We start from the raw sequence: 17327 nt of genomic DNA, 5'->3' as shown, positions 1-17327 counted from the left end.
TCGTAATGCTGGGGCCACGTTTCAACGTCTCATGGATAGTATCTTAGGGGACCTCCCTTTCTGTGTATGTTATGTGGATTACATACTTGTGTTCTCCTCCTCAAAAGAGGAACACTTCCGCCACCTGCTAATCGTGCTCAACTGCCTGCAAACAAACGGCCTTGTAGTCCAGTACGACAAGTGTACCTTTGGCTCCAACGAAGTGATGTTCTTAGGGCACCGCATCATTCCTGAAGGAGTCCATCCCCTCCCTTAGAAGGTAGCAGCCGTTCAGAACTTCCCCGCGCCCTCGACCGTCAAAGCTCTGCAGGAATTCTTGGGCATGATCAACTATTATCACCATTTTCTGCCAGCCATTGCCTCCACTCTTGCTCCCCTCTACGCCTCCCTCAAGGGCAAGGCAAAGGACCTGAAGTGGGGTCCCCTTCAAGAAGCAGCCTTCTGCAATGCAAAGAAGGCCCTATCAACTGCTGCGGCTCTCACTTTTCCTATCCCACATGCCCCTCTCCTCTCCACCGATGCCAGCGATGTCGCTATTGGTGCAATACTCGAGCAGGTGGTCAACGGCTCGCCCCGCGCATTGGCCTTCTTCAGCAGAAAACTGTCCAAGGCAGAATTGGGTTATTCTACCTTTGATCGAGAATTGCTGGCGGTGCACTTGGCTGTCTGTCACTTTCGCCATTTCTTAGAGGGTACGTTCTTTGTCATTTGCACAGACCACATGCCTTTGGTGCACGCCTTTACTCGACAGTCTGATACCTGGTCAGCCCGGCTGAAAATAATTGCCCCTTTCAATACGTCCCTGGGAAAATGAATCCCGTTGCCAATGCCCTGTCAAGAAACACGTTGGCTGCCGTTCAACTGGGATTGGATTACAATGGCCTGGCTGAAGCCCAACGAAAGGATCCAGAGTATCAAGCATGTAGGACATCCTGCACGTCCCTCCGTTGGGAAGACTTCCCCATCGAAGACTCCAACACCACCCTCCTCTGTGACGTCAGTACTGGTAGACCGCGACCTTGGATTCCTGCCCCCATGCGCCGGCAGGTGTTTGATTTCATTCACGGCCTTTCACCTCCCTCGTGCCGCTCTACTGCACAGCTGCTGAAGGCAAAGTTTATTTGGCACGACATTTCTAAGGATGCTGAGGATTGGATCCGTGCCTGTACTTCTTGCCAAACTTCTAAAGTACTTCGACACACGGATTCAGGAGTGGGCACGTTTCCTCTACCGCAGCGTCGTTTCACACACATTCACGTCAACGTTGTAGGCCCCCTACCCACATCACATCACATCACATCGTTACCTGTTTACCGTCATCGACCGATCCACTTGTTGGCCTGAAGCCATTCCTATGGAAACTGCAACGTCCACCGCATGTACATCTGCCTTACTCTCTGGATGATTGCAAGATTTGGTATCCCTGAGTATATTACTTCTGACAGGGAAACCACTTTCACCTCTCAATTGTGGACATCATTAGCGGATCTCCTGGGCATCACCCTACATCAGACAATGGCCTACAACCCTGCCGCCAATGGAATGGATGGACGTTTTCATCGCACCCGCACAGCAGCTTTGATGTCCCGCTGCAAGGATTCCAACTGGTTTACTCAGCTTCCCCGGGTCCTCCTGGGACTAAGGACCACTCCTAAAGACGCCCTCGACGTCTCGGCAGCGGAAATGGTGTATGGCGACCCGTTGGTCGTCCCTGCCGAATTTTTTCCTTCTACAACCTCCTCCAACGATCTCCAGCGCATACGTCACGTCTTGGGAAAATTTTCTCCATGCCGCCAGACTTACAAGCCCCCAGCGAAGCACCACATACCAACAGACTTGCTCTCTGCAACGCACGTCTTCCTGCGCAACGACACTAGCAATCCACCGCTAACGCCCCCTTACGCGGGCCCTTTCCTTGTGATCCGATGCAGTCCGAAAGCATTCGTACTAAACATTCGTGGCAAAGAAGACTGGGTTTCCATTGATAGTCAAAAAACTGTTTTATCTTCTGCCAGATGACCCACCTACAGTTCCGCTCTCCAGATTGGGGTGCCCTATTTAACATGTATAGTATGTAATTTTTAGGGGGGGGGAGCCATGTACCAACCGTGTGTCACACGATCGTACATAATTAATTTTGTATATATTATGCTTGTATCTTCGCTCTGCTCTCGCACTAAAAGAACCAGAATAAACATGTCTGCGTTTTTCCTCTGTAACATTGTCTGTTTTTCGAACCTGAGATTTCCTGTTGCCTTGAAGTTTTGTATATAAAGGAGAGTGTTTTATAATAAATCACTCAGTTGCTTTCAACCTGCCTTTGAGTCACAACCTTCTCTCGGCCCGTCGCAATATATATATATATATATATATATATATATATATATATATATATATATATATATATATATATATATATATATATATATATATATATGTAAAATGAATCAACTTAGACTTTTTTACAAGAATTTCCATATAAGCAACATTGTTCCTATTATAATGTCTTTGGTATGAATAAGACAACTCTACAGACCAAGTTGATATCCCTTATTAAACTTAATAAGTGTTACTACATCTTAGATTAACTGAGCCTCTGCGCACGCATGGTGTATACTTTGCATAAGCAGAACCCTATTCTGTATCTAAAATATACTTTATCCTATGTTTTTTTCCCAACAACACCAAATTATATTCACTTCACACAAACTAAAACTACTGAACATTCTGCTGAAAAAGCTAATCGACCGTACTTTGTCTCTCGACCGTAGTTGTCTGTTAATTTTTGGAAGCTATCAAGAATAGTTTCTTTTCTCATGTTTGACAATTGCTAATGTTAATCCATTAGGCAAATGTGTTTGTGGCACCCTTAGTCCTGCTGATTACTACCCAATTTCCATAATGATTTTTTTTTCTAACGTCTTTTGGCAAAATGTCTAAATAGGTAAGCTAAAAGTAATAATCTGTTCTCTATTCTGGACTTTTGGCTTTTCCCAATCTCCAATGCAGCACAGAAATGTCTTGATTGTGGTAAGGATGTTAGTATGATTGACCTTGGTTTTAGTGCTGTCAATAACCTGTTAATAATATGGCCCTTGTTCAAATTTAAGTAAATGGGAATAGGTAAGCGTTTTCTTGTCATTTTCTTGATGGACACCATCGTGAGTATAGAAATTAGATATCTTTTGTTCCTTGGGAAATTGTTCTTGGCCCATTACTTTTCATACCATATAGCCATGGTATGTAGTTTGGCCTAGAAAACAAGGTCGCTGCTCTTCATATAGGAATGATGCTACTCTATTTGTATCAATTTAATCTCCATAATGTTGAATTTGTGGTAATAAAACGCTTAATATAGATAGAACGGCGTAAATTAGTAGGCATGAAGTTGAACCTAATCCAAACTCAAAGTATTATTTTAAGTAGCTTAAAGACAGTTGTTCCTAAACATCAAAATTTCTTCATTGATAATGTTGCTTCAAATACATATATGTTCTTTGAAAGTTTAGGTGTGATTATTACAAATTCACTTTTGAGAAACACTTTTAGTCTGTTTATTCTTTAACTGCACAAAAAAATTACTTACTGAGAAATTCTCTTAGGATTTTCGGTGTTCAATCTATCCTGAAAAAATGTTTTATTCTTTCATTCTACCTTGTTTCGAGTATTGTTCTTTTGTCTGGTATTCAGTTGTTGACTCTCATCTTAATTTGTTGGATAAAAACTTATGGTCTTTTAAATTTCTTTTTTCTGATCTCCATATTGATCTCTGCTATCGTCATTCAGTTAGTTGTCTTTGCGTGCTGCATACGGTTTTCCATAATTCTGATCATCCTTTGCATTCAGATCTTCCCAGACTGTATCACACTATAAGTATTATTAGGTAGGCAGTTAATCATAACTTTCTTGCCTTCTTAATCATATGGCGTAACACTATCCCGTATTCTCAAAGTTTGATTTCAAATGAACCGGTGGAACTTCGGAAATTCAAACTTACAGCGAATGTGTTCATGCTGAACAGACCGATATAAGTCTGTATATATTGTTTATATATGACATGTCAATTTCAATGTTATTACTGATATTAAAGTATTTTATATTTTCAATTCAATAGTTATCATAGGCTATCTATCTATCTATCTATCTATATATATATATATATATATATATATATATATATATATATATATATATATATAGATAGATATATATATATATATATATATATATATATATATATATATATATATATATGTATATATATAGATATAGGTATATATATATATATATATATATATATATATATATATATATATATATATATATATATATATATATATATATATATATTATTTGTTTTCTTTTATCACCGGGCTTTTTTACCTCATGAAGCGCCAGCACTATTAGCATCCTGGTTTTCTTACTAGGGCTGTAGCTTAACTAATAATAATAATAATAATAATAATAATAATAATAATAATAATAATAATAATAATAATAATAATAATAATAATAATAATAATAATTAGTCGTTCCTTATGTTTAATCATAAAATAGGAACACGAAAAGAGATGTGTTCTTGTAGTGGAGAGTGTATTCCACGAAGTAATATCTCATTTTAACACTTACCCGTGATTAGCAGTGTAACCAAGTTTCTGATAATGGAAGTCAAACTATCATCAAAGATCACGTATCTGCGTGATATGTTTGAAGATATGACAAAATCACTCAATAATGAACGTTCAAAATGCCACACTTAAATGCGGTGCCAAATCTTCCATTACGTTGATCAGTTCCTCATTTAAAGGTGCTTAACATTTTGTTACATGTGGCAACGCTTATAAAAAAAATATAGAAGCTACATTTAGCAAATTAATACACTGATTTATCAATAGTAATATATTTTTGCATAATATATATGGCAATAGCAATAATCCCCTGTTTAACTATCAAAATTACTGAAAGATAGCTTAGAAACTAAACAAACAGACAATGAGGTACGCTTAGAAATCGATCGGGTTTTGGTTTTTCGTATCAATAAAAAAGATACTGAAATGTGATTGGTTTAGATCAAGTTGACTTAATCTAAACCAATCACTTTTCAATAATAATTTCTAAGCGTACTTAATTGTCTGCTTGTTTAGTTTCTATGTTCTCTTACATTTGTCTTGTTTACTGATAGTTAAACAGGACTCTTTTCATACATTAGTTAAGTTGAAGAAATAAAATCAATATATATTTTTTCTTTTATTTATGCTAGCACGCCCTGATGAACAGGAATTAGTGGCAATGTTAGATTTTCTATAGATATGAAAATGACTTAAATATATAAGACTAAGAACAACTAAAAGATGCAATAAGGAAATGCACGTTTTTTGCTAATTGTCTAGTGATTATAGGAAATGTTTTTTTCCACTTAAAAAGGGAAATTGAGAGTTTTAAAACATGAGATATTTCCATTATAATGAAAAATGTGTTGGCAGAGATGAGCTCAAAATATATTAGAATTAATTCTACTGGTTGAGATAAAAAATAAAGAAACGAAAACGGTACAAAGAAATGTATACATAGATTTATATGTAGTTTGAGGCTTCGTTGAAACTACCAAAGCAGTAAAACCATTCCATCTTCCATTTACTTGATACGTTAAATCCACGATATATATATATATATTTTTTAATTAACATCAACCTTTTGACATTATATGATAAAAAAGTAAAAAAGAAAGAAGAATCAGGAAACTTGATCTTTTAATTTTTTTCATGCTTTCCTATTCATGTTTGTCGTTGTAATAATCAATGGAATATTGCTGTTGAGAGTAAGGGAATTCTTCTGATTAGAAAAGACGCAGAATAAAAGGATTCAGTTTTGTATGAAATAATTTCCATCAAAGAGAAAAAAGCTTTGTAAAGATCTCTTGAGAATTATCAAGTTTGGATTCTTACCGGATGAAATGTTTTCAAAGAGATTAACGTGAAATTTTTCACATATTTGTAAAAAATGACAAGAAGCGAAAGTAAATATATCAGCTCTGTCATTCAACCAAGTAATTATCTAGAATTAAAAACAAAAAAAGCGTTTGATACTTGTGATACAACAGTGGCTGCCTCATTTGTTACCCGGAGGAGTTAAGTCATTTGAAGCGACCACACAGGAGCATTCCTTCGTCATTAAACAAACTTGGTTGGGAGTCCTCCAAATCACTCCTTGAGGGGGACCTCTAAACAGGCAGGTGCACCCACTTCCGGAAGCAGCAGGGGTCGAGTGACAGAAGTATTAACTAGAGAGAGAGAGAGAGAGAGAGAGAGAGAGAGAGAGAGAGAGAGAGAGAGAGAGAGAGAGAGGGGGGGGGGGGGAGAGAGAGAGAGAGAGAGAAGATGAATGACATGTGGTCATACAAACATGCATAAGACAAACAGATGAAACGTAATTCTTTATTTCAAAATCCTAGTTTTGTGAGAATTGTAAAAAATATATATTTCATTAAACTTCTCATTTGCTTACAGTTTGCTTTGTAGTGTACACTTTAGACAAAATTCCCTTCATACCCACATTCCTTGCATTCTCACGCACACACCTCTAATTCCAACCATCCCTTTTTAAGGGATAATGGATGATGCTTTCTTCCTTTAACTTCTCTAATTCTTACCATTCATTTTAGGCCAGTTCCTTATAGCCGTCTCTATTTCAATCAGTCATGCTTCCCTCACTTTCCATTGTCTCACTTCTCACAAATCACTGCAGTAAATATACTTTGACCAAGTCCTCTGAGTCAAGAAGGGACTACTCAAACCATTTCAAGATACAGTAGAAACTTCGCTTCCTTCCTGAAATGACTAAAACTGAAGGAAATTAATAGTTTACAATAAATAATTACCATATTGAATGAAATAACTTTTACTTTATAAGGTTATTCAAGCTCTTGTGATAAAACCATAATATAAATGTTATCTTTGATACTCTAAGATATTTTTGCACAATACAATAATCTGAGGACGTTTTTATTTAATGGCTAACTTATCAGTGGCTAACTAATTAACCAAGGATCATTAGTGGGTACGTAATCAACCAATGACTACTTAGTAGGCATTTAATCAACAAAGGACACTACCTAGTATGTAGCTAATTGGATATTTGGTGTTTAGTATTTATCTAATTTACCAATGACTTCTTAATGGGCTGGCCAGCTAATGCCGTTTTGATGGACCGGACTTTGATATTCGTACCACATAATAAGGTGACTTAGGACATCTTTAAACTGCATAGAGTTTTTTGCCTCTGACCTTCGGTTTTGCCACGCGAGGGCGATTTATCCTGAAAATTAGTGTTTATCAATAAAGCGACCAATGGCTGTTTAGTAAGCAGTTGATTAACCAGTAACTGTGTTGGAGGCATCTGAAAAAAACAAATGGCTTCTTTGTAGTTTCCTATTTGAAAAATAAACACTTAATAGGTACCTAATCAACCAATGTCGGTTTAATAGGTAACTAATTAATTAATGACTATCTAGTAAGGAGATAATCAGACAATGAGAGCCTACTAGGCACCCAATAAACAAATAATTGCTCAGTGAATGGTTAATTAACCAATGCCTGCTCAGTAGGTAATCAATGTCTGTATACGAGGTAGGTAATCGGCCAATGAAGCTAATAGACCAAGGAGAGATTAAGAGGTAGCTAACTGACCAATAACTGCTTAGGAGGAAGCGAATCGACTAATGGATACTTTATTGACATACAATCAATCACTGACTGCTTAAAAAATACCTTATTGACTAATTACTATTTAGGTGATGACTAACTGACCAATAATTGTTTGTTAGGTGGCTGCATGACCAAGAAATACTTAGTAGGTAATCAGTAAAGCAATGACTGTTGGGAAGTACTAAGAGACCAATAACTGTTTGGGAGATGAATAATCGGCTATTGACTGCTTCGACAGTAGCTAATCAAACAATAGCTGCTTAGTTGGTATACAATCAACCAATATGTATGTAGATAATAGACCAAATTACAGTTCAGGAGGTAACATATTAATTAATGATGGTTTAGTGCGAAAATAATTTACATGTGACTAATAATAAGAAGGTAAATAAGAAAGGAGTAGCTTCTGAGCGGAGTTATAAACAAACAATGATTGCTTAGTAGGTAGCTATTCAACTAGTTATTGTTTGAGAGGTACCTAATCAAACAATAACACTTCAGTCACTAACTAATCGACATACGACGAATTCAGACGTAGGTAATGACCCTATGACTGCATAACAGTAACTTACCAACCAACGACAGTTTTGGAGTTGGACGTAGCTAATGGCCGAATGAATTCTTTGTAGGTAGTCATTCAACAAATGCGAACATCAGCAACTATAAAAGCAGTGATCTTCCCTTCCAAGGGACTTCAAGACACTCAATTGATATCATACATTTTAATGAAATTAATTTAGGAATCTGAAAAAGTTCCTCGAGAGTTGCTGAGGGGTCGAGGGATTAAGATTAATGAATAAACTGATATTAAAGAGAGAAACTCATTGGTGGTGGTTTATGGCCAGTAGCCAGATGCAGCCTGGCCTCTTAGGCTAAGCATTCGTTATATAAAATATGTTGATAATTCAAGTTGTATTGAATATATTACTCACAGTAATAAGTATTATGTACCTTAAAGTAATTAACAGATGTCAAAGATGAATGATAGAATCATAGCTTCTAGTTAATCTTTGAGCAAAACTTTTACACAAGTATATCTCGTATCTGTATCAAAGTTTATATATATATGTATATATATATATATATATATATATATATATATATATATATATATATATATATATATATATATATATATATATATATATATATTATATATATATATATATATATATATATATATATATATATATATATATATATATATATATATTATTTATAGATACTTAATAAAGATGTTAATGACTATTACGAAGGCCCCATTAGTGTAAACCTGATTATTAAAGAGGCTGATGATAACATTAACCTTTATGACAACTAAAACCATCTGAATAAACTCCTTCAATTTTCTAAAGTCAAAGAGTCTTAATTTCCCTTTATTCTGTTTTTGACTTTTCATTGACTTGGGATTCAATGAGGAACTAGGCGTTCGAATTGTGACTTAAGCATAAAAACTTTAGGATTTAATGACCAATAAAAGGTGAGGCATCGAGACACTCGAGTCGTGCTGACTCGGCAACTCTGTCAGTGAAGGACGATGACCATTTCATTCTCGTTTTTCCTTTCCTGGAACCGATAATTTATGGAGCCGTTAACAATCTAAATCCTTTAAATTCTCTAGAGCAATAACTTCCTGTTAATTGTTCAATGTCTAAACGTGTTTTTTTATTTCATACAAATAAAAACAAATGCTATAATAAATTCAAGTAGAAGCTGAGCTGTAATTATTATGAAAAGCTTTCAAATCTGTTTCAAGAAACTCATCTTAAACGATGATATAAGTAAACGGCAAAATATAAAATTCAATTCTGTGTAAATCCTCTGACTCGAACACAAATCATACATTATGTTGCAGCATCTTCGAAATGAAATCCGGAAGTGCTGGCACAGTTGTTGAGTCACACCTGTAATATTCACTCAATGACATACTCATTTGCTTAGATATTTATTATCTAATCTAAAGAATCTTGGCTGACACAGGAATTATATATACAAAATTTTTTTTTAGAAATATTCAGAATGACAATAAAATAATCAATAACATGTAATATTCAGTCAAGAATTTCAGATCTCCATTTAAACACTTTTGTTTCATAAGTGGCGTTCCATTTACACAGGAGAGTTTAAGCTAATCTCGGTTATAAACAAAAGTAAAATTCGAGAGAGAGAGAGAGAGAGAGAGAGAGAGAGAGAGAGAGAGAGAGAGAGAGAGAGAGAGAGAGAGACTTTTATGACTAGAGGGGAGAGCTATCCTACACCTATGGAAGAGGAAAAAAGAACTTGACAAAGCTAGAATACAAAACAAAAGACTTAAGGATAAAGGACGGTGGCTGAGTGGCTGGATTTAGGGCCTTTAAAGAAGACTCTTCTTCTCTTTAGTAGTAGGAGGAGGAAGAGGAAGACGATCAAAGAAGAAGAAGACGGAATAAGATAACAAGGTGTAGGAGGTGTTAGGTGAAAGAAACCTCTGCTTATTGGGATGAGAAAGAGGATCTTTTCATATGGGCATCATTACTCCTGGCTAATAACGTCCTTACGTCATTGGCAATTGAATCAATTTCTGAATGGAAGGCTCTAGAGGCTCAAAAGATACGAAGACGATAGAAACGAATTACTAAAGTTACACTAATCATTTCTAATCAGGGAATCTGTAAAGGTTCCAGAGAACAGAAAATTATTGCTTCCTCGTACTCTGCTTCTTTTCTTACGATTATATTAAAACAAAATTTTGTTTTAAATTGGCAATGTAAATTTTACGTATCAACATTTGAAATTTTGTCGGCAAGAATTCACACAATTTCAAAAAGAGATCACCTTGGAATCTCTGGGAAAGCTTGCCATCGGTCAAGAGTCAATCCAGGACGCTAATAATGATCTGATTTCGAATTTGTTGACTGGAAATGCTGGCTGTCAGAAAATACTCTTTTCGTTGTTCAAATTCCGTCATAAGTTTTATTTTTATATAATTTTACTTTTCGCTTTTTTTTTCAGTGCTCATAGGCTGCAATTCCTTCCGTGGTATCAGAAATTAATACTTTTTATTATATTGTTATTCTGATAATTTGAGTAACTGTGTAAGAGAGACCCATGTTAACCTACCGGACATAAAAGTTTTTGAAATAAGTGTGAACTTCCGTAGTGCCAGCTATTCATCTCCAGATTAGGGAGACCCTTTCACAATCTCGTAACAGATGGAATCAAACTCCTAGAATTCTTTGTAGTATTGTGCCTTATGGTGGAAAAGGAAAGACTGTTAGAATTAACTGCAAACCCAGTACTGCGTACAGGAGGGGAAAGTCTTGGAAGATCTAATCGCGAAGGAAGGTTAAAATAATGGAAAATCTTATGTATTATGCATCAATAATTAACTGAATGACGGTGTCAGAGTTTATTATCTAGATCAGGAAAAAGAAATTTGATAAACAGTAAGTTTTTTCCCCCAACAAAATAAGACAGGTAAGAAAATAGTCGATAGTAAGTAAAATTGAATAATTAAAACATTTGTTCAGAAGAGCTTAATCACGGAAAATCTTAAAACTCTCTCTCTCTCTCTCTCTCTCTCTCTCTCTCCTCTCTCTCTCTCTCTCTCTCTCTCTCTCTCTCTCTCTCTCTCTCTCTAAAATATCTTTATTCTAATCCCTATTTTCTTTTTCTGTATTATTCTTCGTTATCTTACGCATCTCCGGCTTGTTACCTAAATAGACTTGCCTGTCCGTCTAAATGTCTGTCCATACGTATTTCTTGTGTATTTTGTGCCCTTTATCAAGCCTCCCAAATGAGCAGCTTCTGTTTTGTGGTCAAAACATCAGAAAGAATTCTTTTGTGAGGCTTCCAAAAGAATTCTTCTAATTGAAATAAGATGTTAAAAACCTTGCCTTGCTTTCTCTTCCAGATTCTCTGTACAATTTAATTAGTTTTGTTGGTCAGCAAAATTAAAATGTTTATTGTTTACCTTTTCATATATCTCTCGCTTGACAAGATTTTTATGTCTTAGCAAGCGAGAAAAAAGGTCAGAAATATTTTGTATTCTGAAAGTATTCGTCAGAGAGAGAGAGAGAGAGAGAGAGAGAGAGAGAGAGAGAGAGAGAGAGAGAGAGAGAGAGAGAGAGAGAGAGAGAAGTATGAAGCAAACTGAAAATTATGTATTAATAAACCAGAATCTATCATATTGTCAGAGCCATAAGCTTACATTTTGAATGATATCTCTACCGGGATTTTAGTCAACTGAAATTTTCACATTTCAATTTAATGACATCTTTTTTGAGGTTATGTTAAAATTAAGTTGATTTCATTCTTCTTTCAGCTACAGAAATTTAAACTCTAAGTCTCCTTTATTTCATTAAAATTGTAGACAATTACTTCTATATATTTTTCACTAATTTCCAATAAGTAGGATAATAACAACTGTTATTTTCCATTTTCTTTCGGAAAAAAAGAACGACATTGATATTACTCTTTTTTTTTAGATTAGAGAATAAAATAATCTGTTTTAGTATTTTAAATCGATATTGTATTTTCTGTGAGAAAAGTTATTGAATGTAAAGTCATTTCACTTTTATTGGTAAAGGACCATGAAGAATTGAGAGAACAATTCAATGTTCGGCTGATTTTAATCTTTCAGTAAAAGGAATTAAATCTTGAATTCTTCTTTGTTACATAAAGAATAACTGACTTGAATAAACCTTTTTAAGAATGGGGGAGAGGGGCGGGGGTGGGGGTGGACCATGTTGTGAAAGCTTACGAAAGTGGCTTCCTTAACAAGAGGCTTGATTTATGGGGATGTGAAAGGGCTCTTTGCATTGTTTGGGCTCGTTTATATGTGTGCTTGAGGAAGAGAGAGAGAGAGAGAGAGAGAGAGAGAGGAGAGAGAGAGAGAGAGAGAGAGAGAGAGAGAGAGAGAGAGAGAGAGCTGAACTTACATAAACAGAACTCTTTCGCCAACACAATTTATATATATGCTAAGATTGTCAACAAATGGAAAAAAGAAAACTATACCGTTAACAGGATAAATTTTATTAAAAGAAAAGTATGAATATAAGAGATGTCGAAAGTCTGAGGTAAAATATCGGCAAATTTCCTTGAACTTTATTAACTTCGTTTACTCAAAATCACAGAGAAATATTCAAAGTTTACTACATACGCAAAAAAAAAAAATTGGGGGATCACGAAAGTTATCAGAATATATAACTAAAGTGTTTGGTAAAAGTGGAGAAAGAGCATTAACCAGCAAAACTTAGTATGATCAAAATCTCCGAGAAAAATCTGCTGTTCTTTTGAAAACTTTCAGACAACATTATTTTTACCTACTAAAGTTTCTTCCACTACGGAAAAATAGTCGACAAAGATAAACAATCCGGGGGAAAGTGATTCTTCCCTCCCAAAGTTCTAATTTTCTAGTTCTAGTTCTACTACTAGTTCTATTCCTAGTTCGAGAGAGAGAGAGAGAGAGAGAGAGAGAGAGAGAGAGAGAGAGAGAGAGAGAGAGAGAGAGAGAGAGAGAGAGAGATGAAAACTTCGGGATAAAATTTGGAAAAGACACACCGAAGTGATTATTCTTAAAATATTATGAGAGATCTTAACAGTTTTGAAAAATCCAAGGACAAATAATGGGAACTCATGCGTTATTCTTTTCGTTACGTAAAAATTTTCTGTAAGAAACTATATAAACATTAACATTGGAACTTGTTACAATGAATTACCTTTAATCCTCGTCCTTTTAACAAAGACCCTGCTTTCCCTTGTACCTCCGCCGACATCTTGTTATCTAACAAGAAGGAAAGACAAACATTCTTTAGTAGAAGTCGAAGAGACCTATAAAAAAATGACTTTTCTTCCGAGATTTTTTTTTTTTTTTTTATAGTTAGAAAACCTTTGGACATAATTTTTTGAAAAAGACTCATCTCCATCATATCCGGAACAAAAAAGTAAAAAAAAAGAAAAAACAAATTTGAAAGGTAAATCTTAGAGAAAACTCCCTTGATTAGGAATGATTATTTTGAAGTGAATTTGTTTAGTAAAATAAGTAAAATTTACTAAGTAGATTAAGTAAAATTTAATTAGTAAAATATAGAAAAAAGTTTTGTTTCATTTCTAGGGATATCAATGTACCTCCATTATTATTATTATTATTATTATTATTATTATTATTATTATTATTATTATTATTATTATTATTATTATTATTATTATTATTATATGGATGATTTACTCATTGGAAAGTGATAAATAGGATTATGGATTTTCTATGCATGAGTAGAAAAAATTATATTGATAATGCTATAAGCAAAACAGATAATTCTCGAGAACCGAAGATTATGCAGTAAAGGAATAACAGCTTCTGTTTCTCCCCATAACAGAGAGAGAGAGAGAGAGAGAGAGAGAGAGAGAGAGAGAGAGAGAGAGAGAGAGAGAGACGTGAGGACATGGATGGTGGTACCTAAAGGGAAATTAAGAGAGATGAATAGGATTCTCGAAGTGAAACTTGACAAAGGTGAATCCAAAACGTATGAAAATGTTTTAACAATGGAAATATAAAAGCTTTAGAAGACGTAAGTGATGAACGATCGGAATTCAGAAGTATATTTCGATTAGAAAATAATCACACAAGTACAGTAGTGCGACATTTAATTACTGACTGTTACTTGTTCTTTCAGCAAGGATGTTTTCTTCAGAAACCTCACCTCCTTTTATATAGTAGCTTCTCCAGTATCTTAAGATCGAAGAGGCTAGAAAAAGGTTTTCTCTTCTAGGAATATGTTTCGCATCATAAAAATACTTCCAGGGATGGAATTTTCTGGAAAAAAAAAAAAACTCGTCTACATGATATCAACATCTAAAAAATAAGAAATAAAGAAAACCCAAAATAGAAAGGGTGTTCTTAAGAAAACGATCCTTAATTAGGACGGATTATTATGAATTGACAAACTTTTGGAGTGAAAATTTTGAAAAAAAGTTGTGAATGTTTTTCTTTCCTTTGGAGATAACAATTATTTTATTATCATTGTTATTTTCATTATTATCATGTACAAAGAAAAGTCAACGATAAAAAGGATTAAAAAATCTCACTTGAGAAACGAAAATATTGTTCTATTCTATAACTATACAACGTGGAAAAACTTCTTCATAGAGAGAGAGAGAGAGAGAGAGAGAGAGAGAGAGAGAGAGAGAGAGAGAGAGAGAGAGAGAGAGAGAGAGAGAGAGAGAGTGAGGGGTGGGTGCTATAACTTTTGCCATTCGTCTCAAGACAAGTTTTCAGGACACTTAGGTTACTTCATAATTCCTTCAATGGGGTTGAATGTAACTTTATGGAACGTAATGAGCAATTATCTTAATTCTATATATCTATTGAATTGGCCTATAGTAAAGGGCGTTTAATGAATTCAATATAATGTTTTTTAACGTCATTTGATGTGATTTAATGATTATACATTGCAAAATTAATATTTTATAACTTTATGGAACATTGATTACATATCACAATGTGATGTATTTCTGATTCTGTATGAAACGTAGTAATTTGTCATTTTGACGGTTTTTATTGTTCAGCATTACTTTGAAGAAATTTCCCCATTGTGATGTATTTATAACGTTGTTTAGTGCCATTAATTAATTAAGAAAATTCCATGATTTTTATAGTTGAGTTATATAAATCTCAAGTTTTTTTGGGCCGCAGATATGTAAGTATTAAAGTGAATAAAGAAGTATTGAATAATAAGAAAATATTCCAGTAAATCTCACACGATGGGTTTTTGTGAAGCAAATCATAAGTGAGATTTGTCTTCTTTCAATTTAATAAGCTCGCAATTGATTCATTCCATGAATTATGTTCGAATTTGTTGAATATTCTTCATTCCTGTCTCACCCTAAACGGTCCATTGAAGCTTATGAAGTTTGATAACATGTTCTCTGAGTTCATAGGAATATCAAGTGATAAAAGGAAATACTTTATGGGAGTACAGGACTCTGGCAGCTAAGTGGGGTGAGTAAGAGAAAGATAGATTGTAGAGGGATGGTAGCAGCAAGAGCAAACTTAAAATTACCAAAGTCTTAGCTATATATGAATAAAAGTTATTGGATTAAAGAGGAATATTTATGGAGATATTTATTCTTGAAAAAAAAAATCTATATCTATCTATCTATCTATCTATCTATATACATATATATATATATATATATATATATATATATATATATATATATATATATATATATATATATATATATGTATGTATATATATATATATATATATGTGTGTGTGTGTGTGTGTGTGTGTGTGTTTTACGCTCATTATTGAAAATCGGCAATAGAAATGCCTATTATTGAGAATGAGCAAGCGATTTGCCGATTATGTAAAATGAGCAATTTTTCTTGCCTAGTATTTAAAATCAGCACGGTTTCAAGACTCGGCAAGACCAATTTGCCGAATATTGATAAATCGAATACTATACCATCTGTAATTAATGGGTGAAGAAATTTTGTGAATAGAATACAGTATGTTGACAGTATTTTTAACTTTTAATGTTTTATCCTATTCTAATCTCTTTTGTTAATGGCAGTTTGGCCATTTATAAGTAAGTTTTAGTAGCCTAATGCCTTACTATCACCAACAATTGTTATCAACTTGTAAATAGGAGTGAAGGTGTGAAGTGAAACATACGGTACTCATGACAATTCTCTCGACAAATACGTAGATTAGTTACGGAATTCTTCCCATTCTTTACAAAAGTTCTTGGCGAATATCGAATAATCCTCATGGCTTCAGCGATGGAAGTAAAAAAAAATTTCGAGGCAAGGTTACGGACTATCGTTGAAGGAAAAGGGAAGAACACAAGAATGTACTCGCTTGAAACAGTGAAAGATATTATATCAAGGTTATCAAAGGATCTAGAAAGTAATGCTATCACCACTATTGATTATAACTTTTGTTCAAGATATGAGAAACGGAATGTTTGATAAAAAAAAGAACAGATGGGGTAGAACATTATAAATACGTAGCAGCGTTTGAAGAAGTGTATGGTGCAATAGAAAAGGCATATAAAGATGTTGGTCATGATGGCGAGAAGAAAACTTTATTTGAAGTTAAAAAGAAATGGTCTAACATAACTATGGAATATTGTAACCTGTTTATTAACTTTTGTGTAGAGTGCCATTTAAAAAAAGAGTCGGAAGCAACCAAAAGGGCTTGTCGTGAAACCAATCGAGGTACCAAATTGATCTAATAAATTTTCAGTCATTTCCTGACGGGGATCATAAATACATCCTAACTTATGTTAATCATTTTACCAAATTTTCTGTGTTAAGCCCCTTAAATCTAAAAGAGCAGAACAGGTAGCTCAGACACTTCTACCTGTGTTTTTAACATTCGGTGCTCCCGCAGTACTGCAAAGTGACAACGGTAGGGAATTTGTGAATTCTGTGATATCCGAATTATCAACACTTTGGCCACAATTGCAGCTAGTGACAGGTCGGCCAAGGAATCCCCAAAGCCAAGGAGCAGTGGAGCGACTCAATGGTGTAATCCACGATAAATTGAAGATATGGATGCGAGAGAATAATTCCAAGAAATGGAGTATTGGCTTAAATTTTTTTCAGTGGCAAGTAAATATCTCGAAGCATGAGACAAC

The 17327-nt window shown here is 34.5% G+C and overlaps 1 pseudogene; it reads left to right on the top strand.

The window, feature by feature from the left end:
• Nucleotides 1-1035: 1035 nt before the first annotated feature.
• The window catches only part of LOC137656541 (KRAB-A domain-containing protein 2-like), a 16788-nt pseudogene continuing 496 nt past the window's right edge, over nucleotides 1036-17327 (top strand).

Source organism: Palaemon carinicauda, chromosome 17 (assembly GCF_036898095.1).
Source record: "Palaemon carinicauda isolate YSFRI2023 chromosome 17, ASM3689809v2, whole genome shotgun sequence".
NCBI classification, from domain to species: domain Eukaryota; kingdom Metazoa; phylum Arthropoda; class Malacostraca; order Decapoda; family Palaemonidae; genus Palaemon; species Palaemon carinicauda.
Note: the sequence above shows the minus strand (reverse complement) of the source record. Positions and strands in the feature narration are given on the sequence as shown.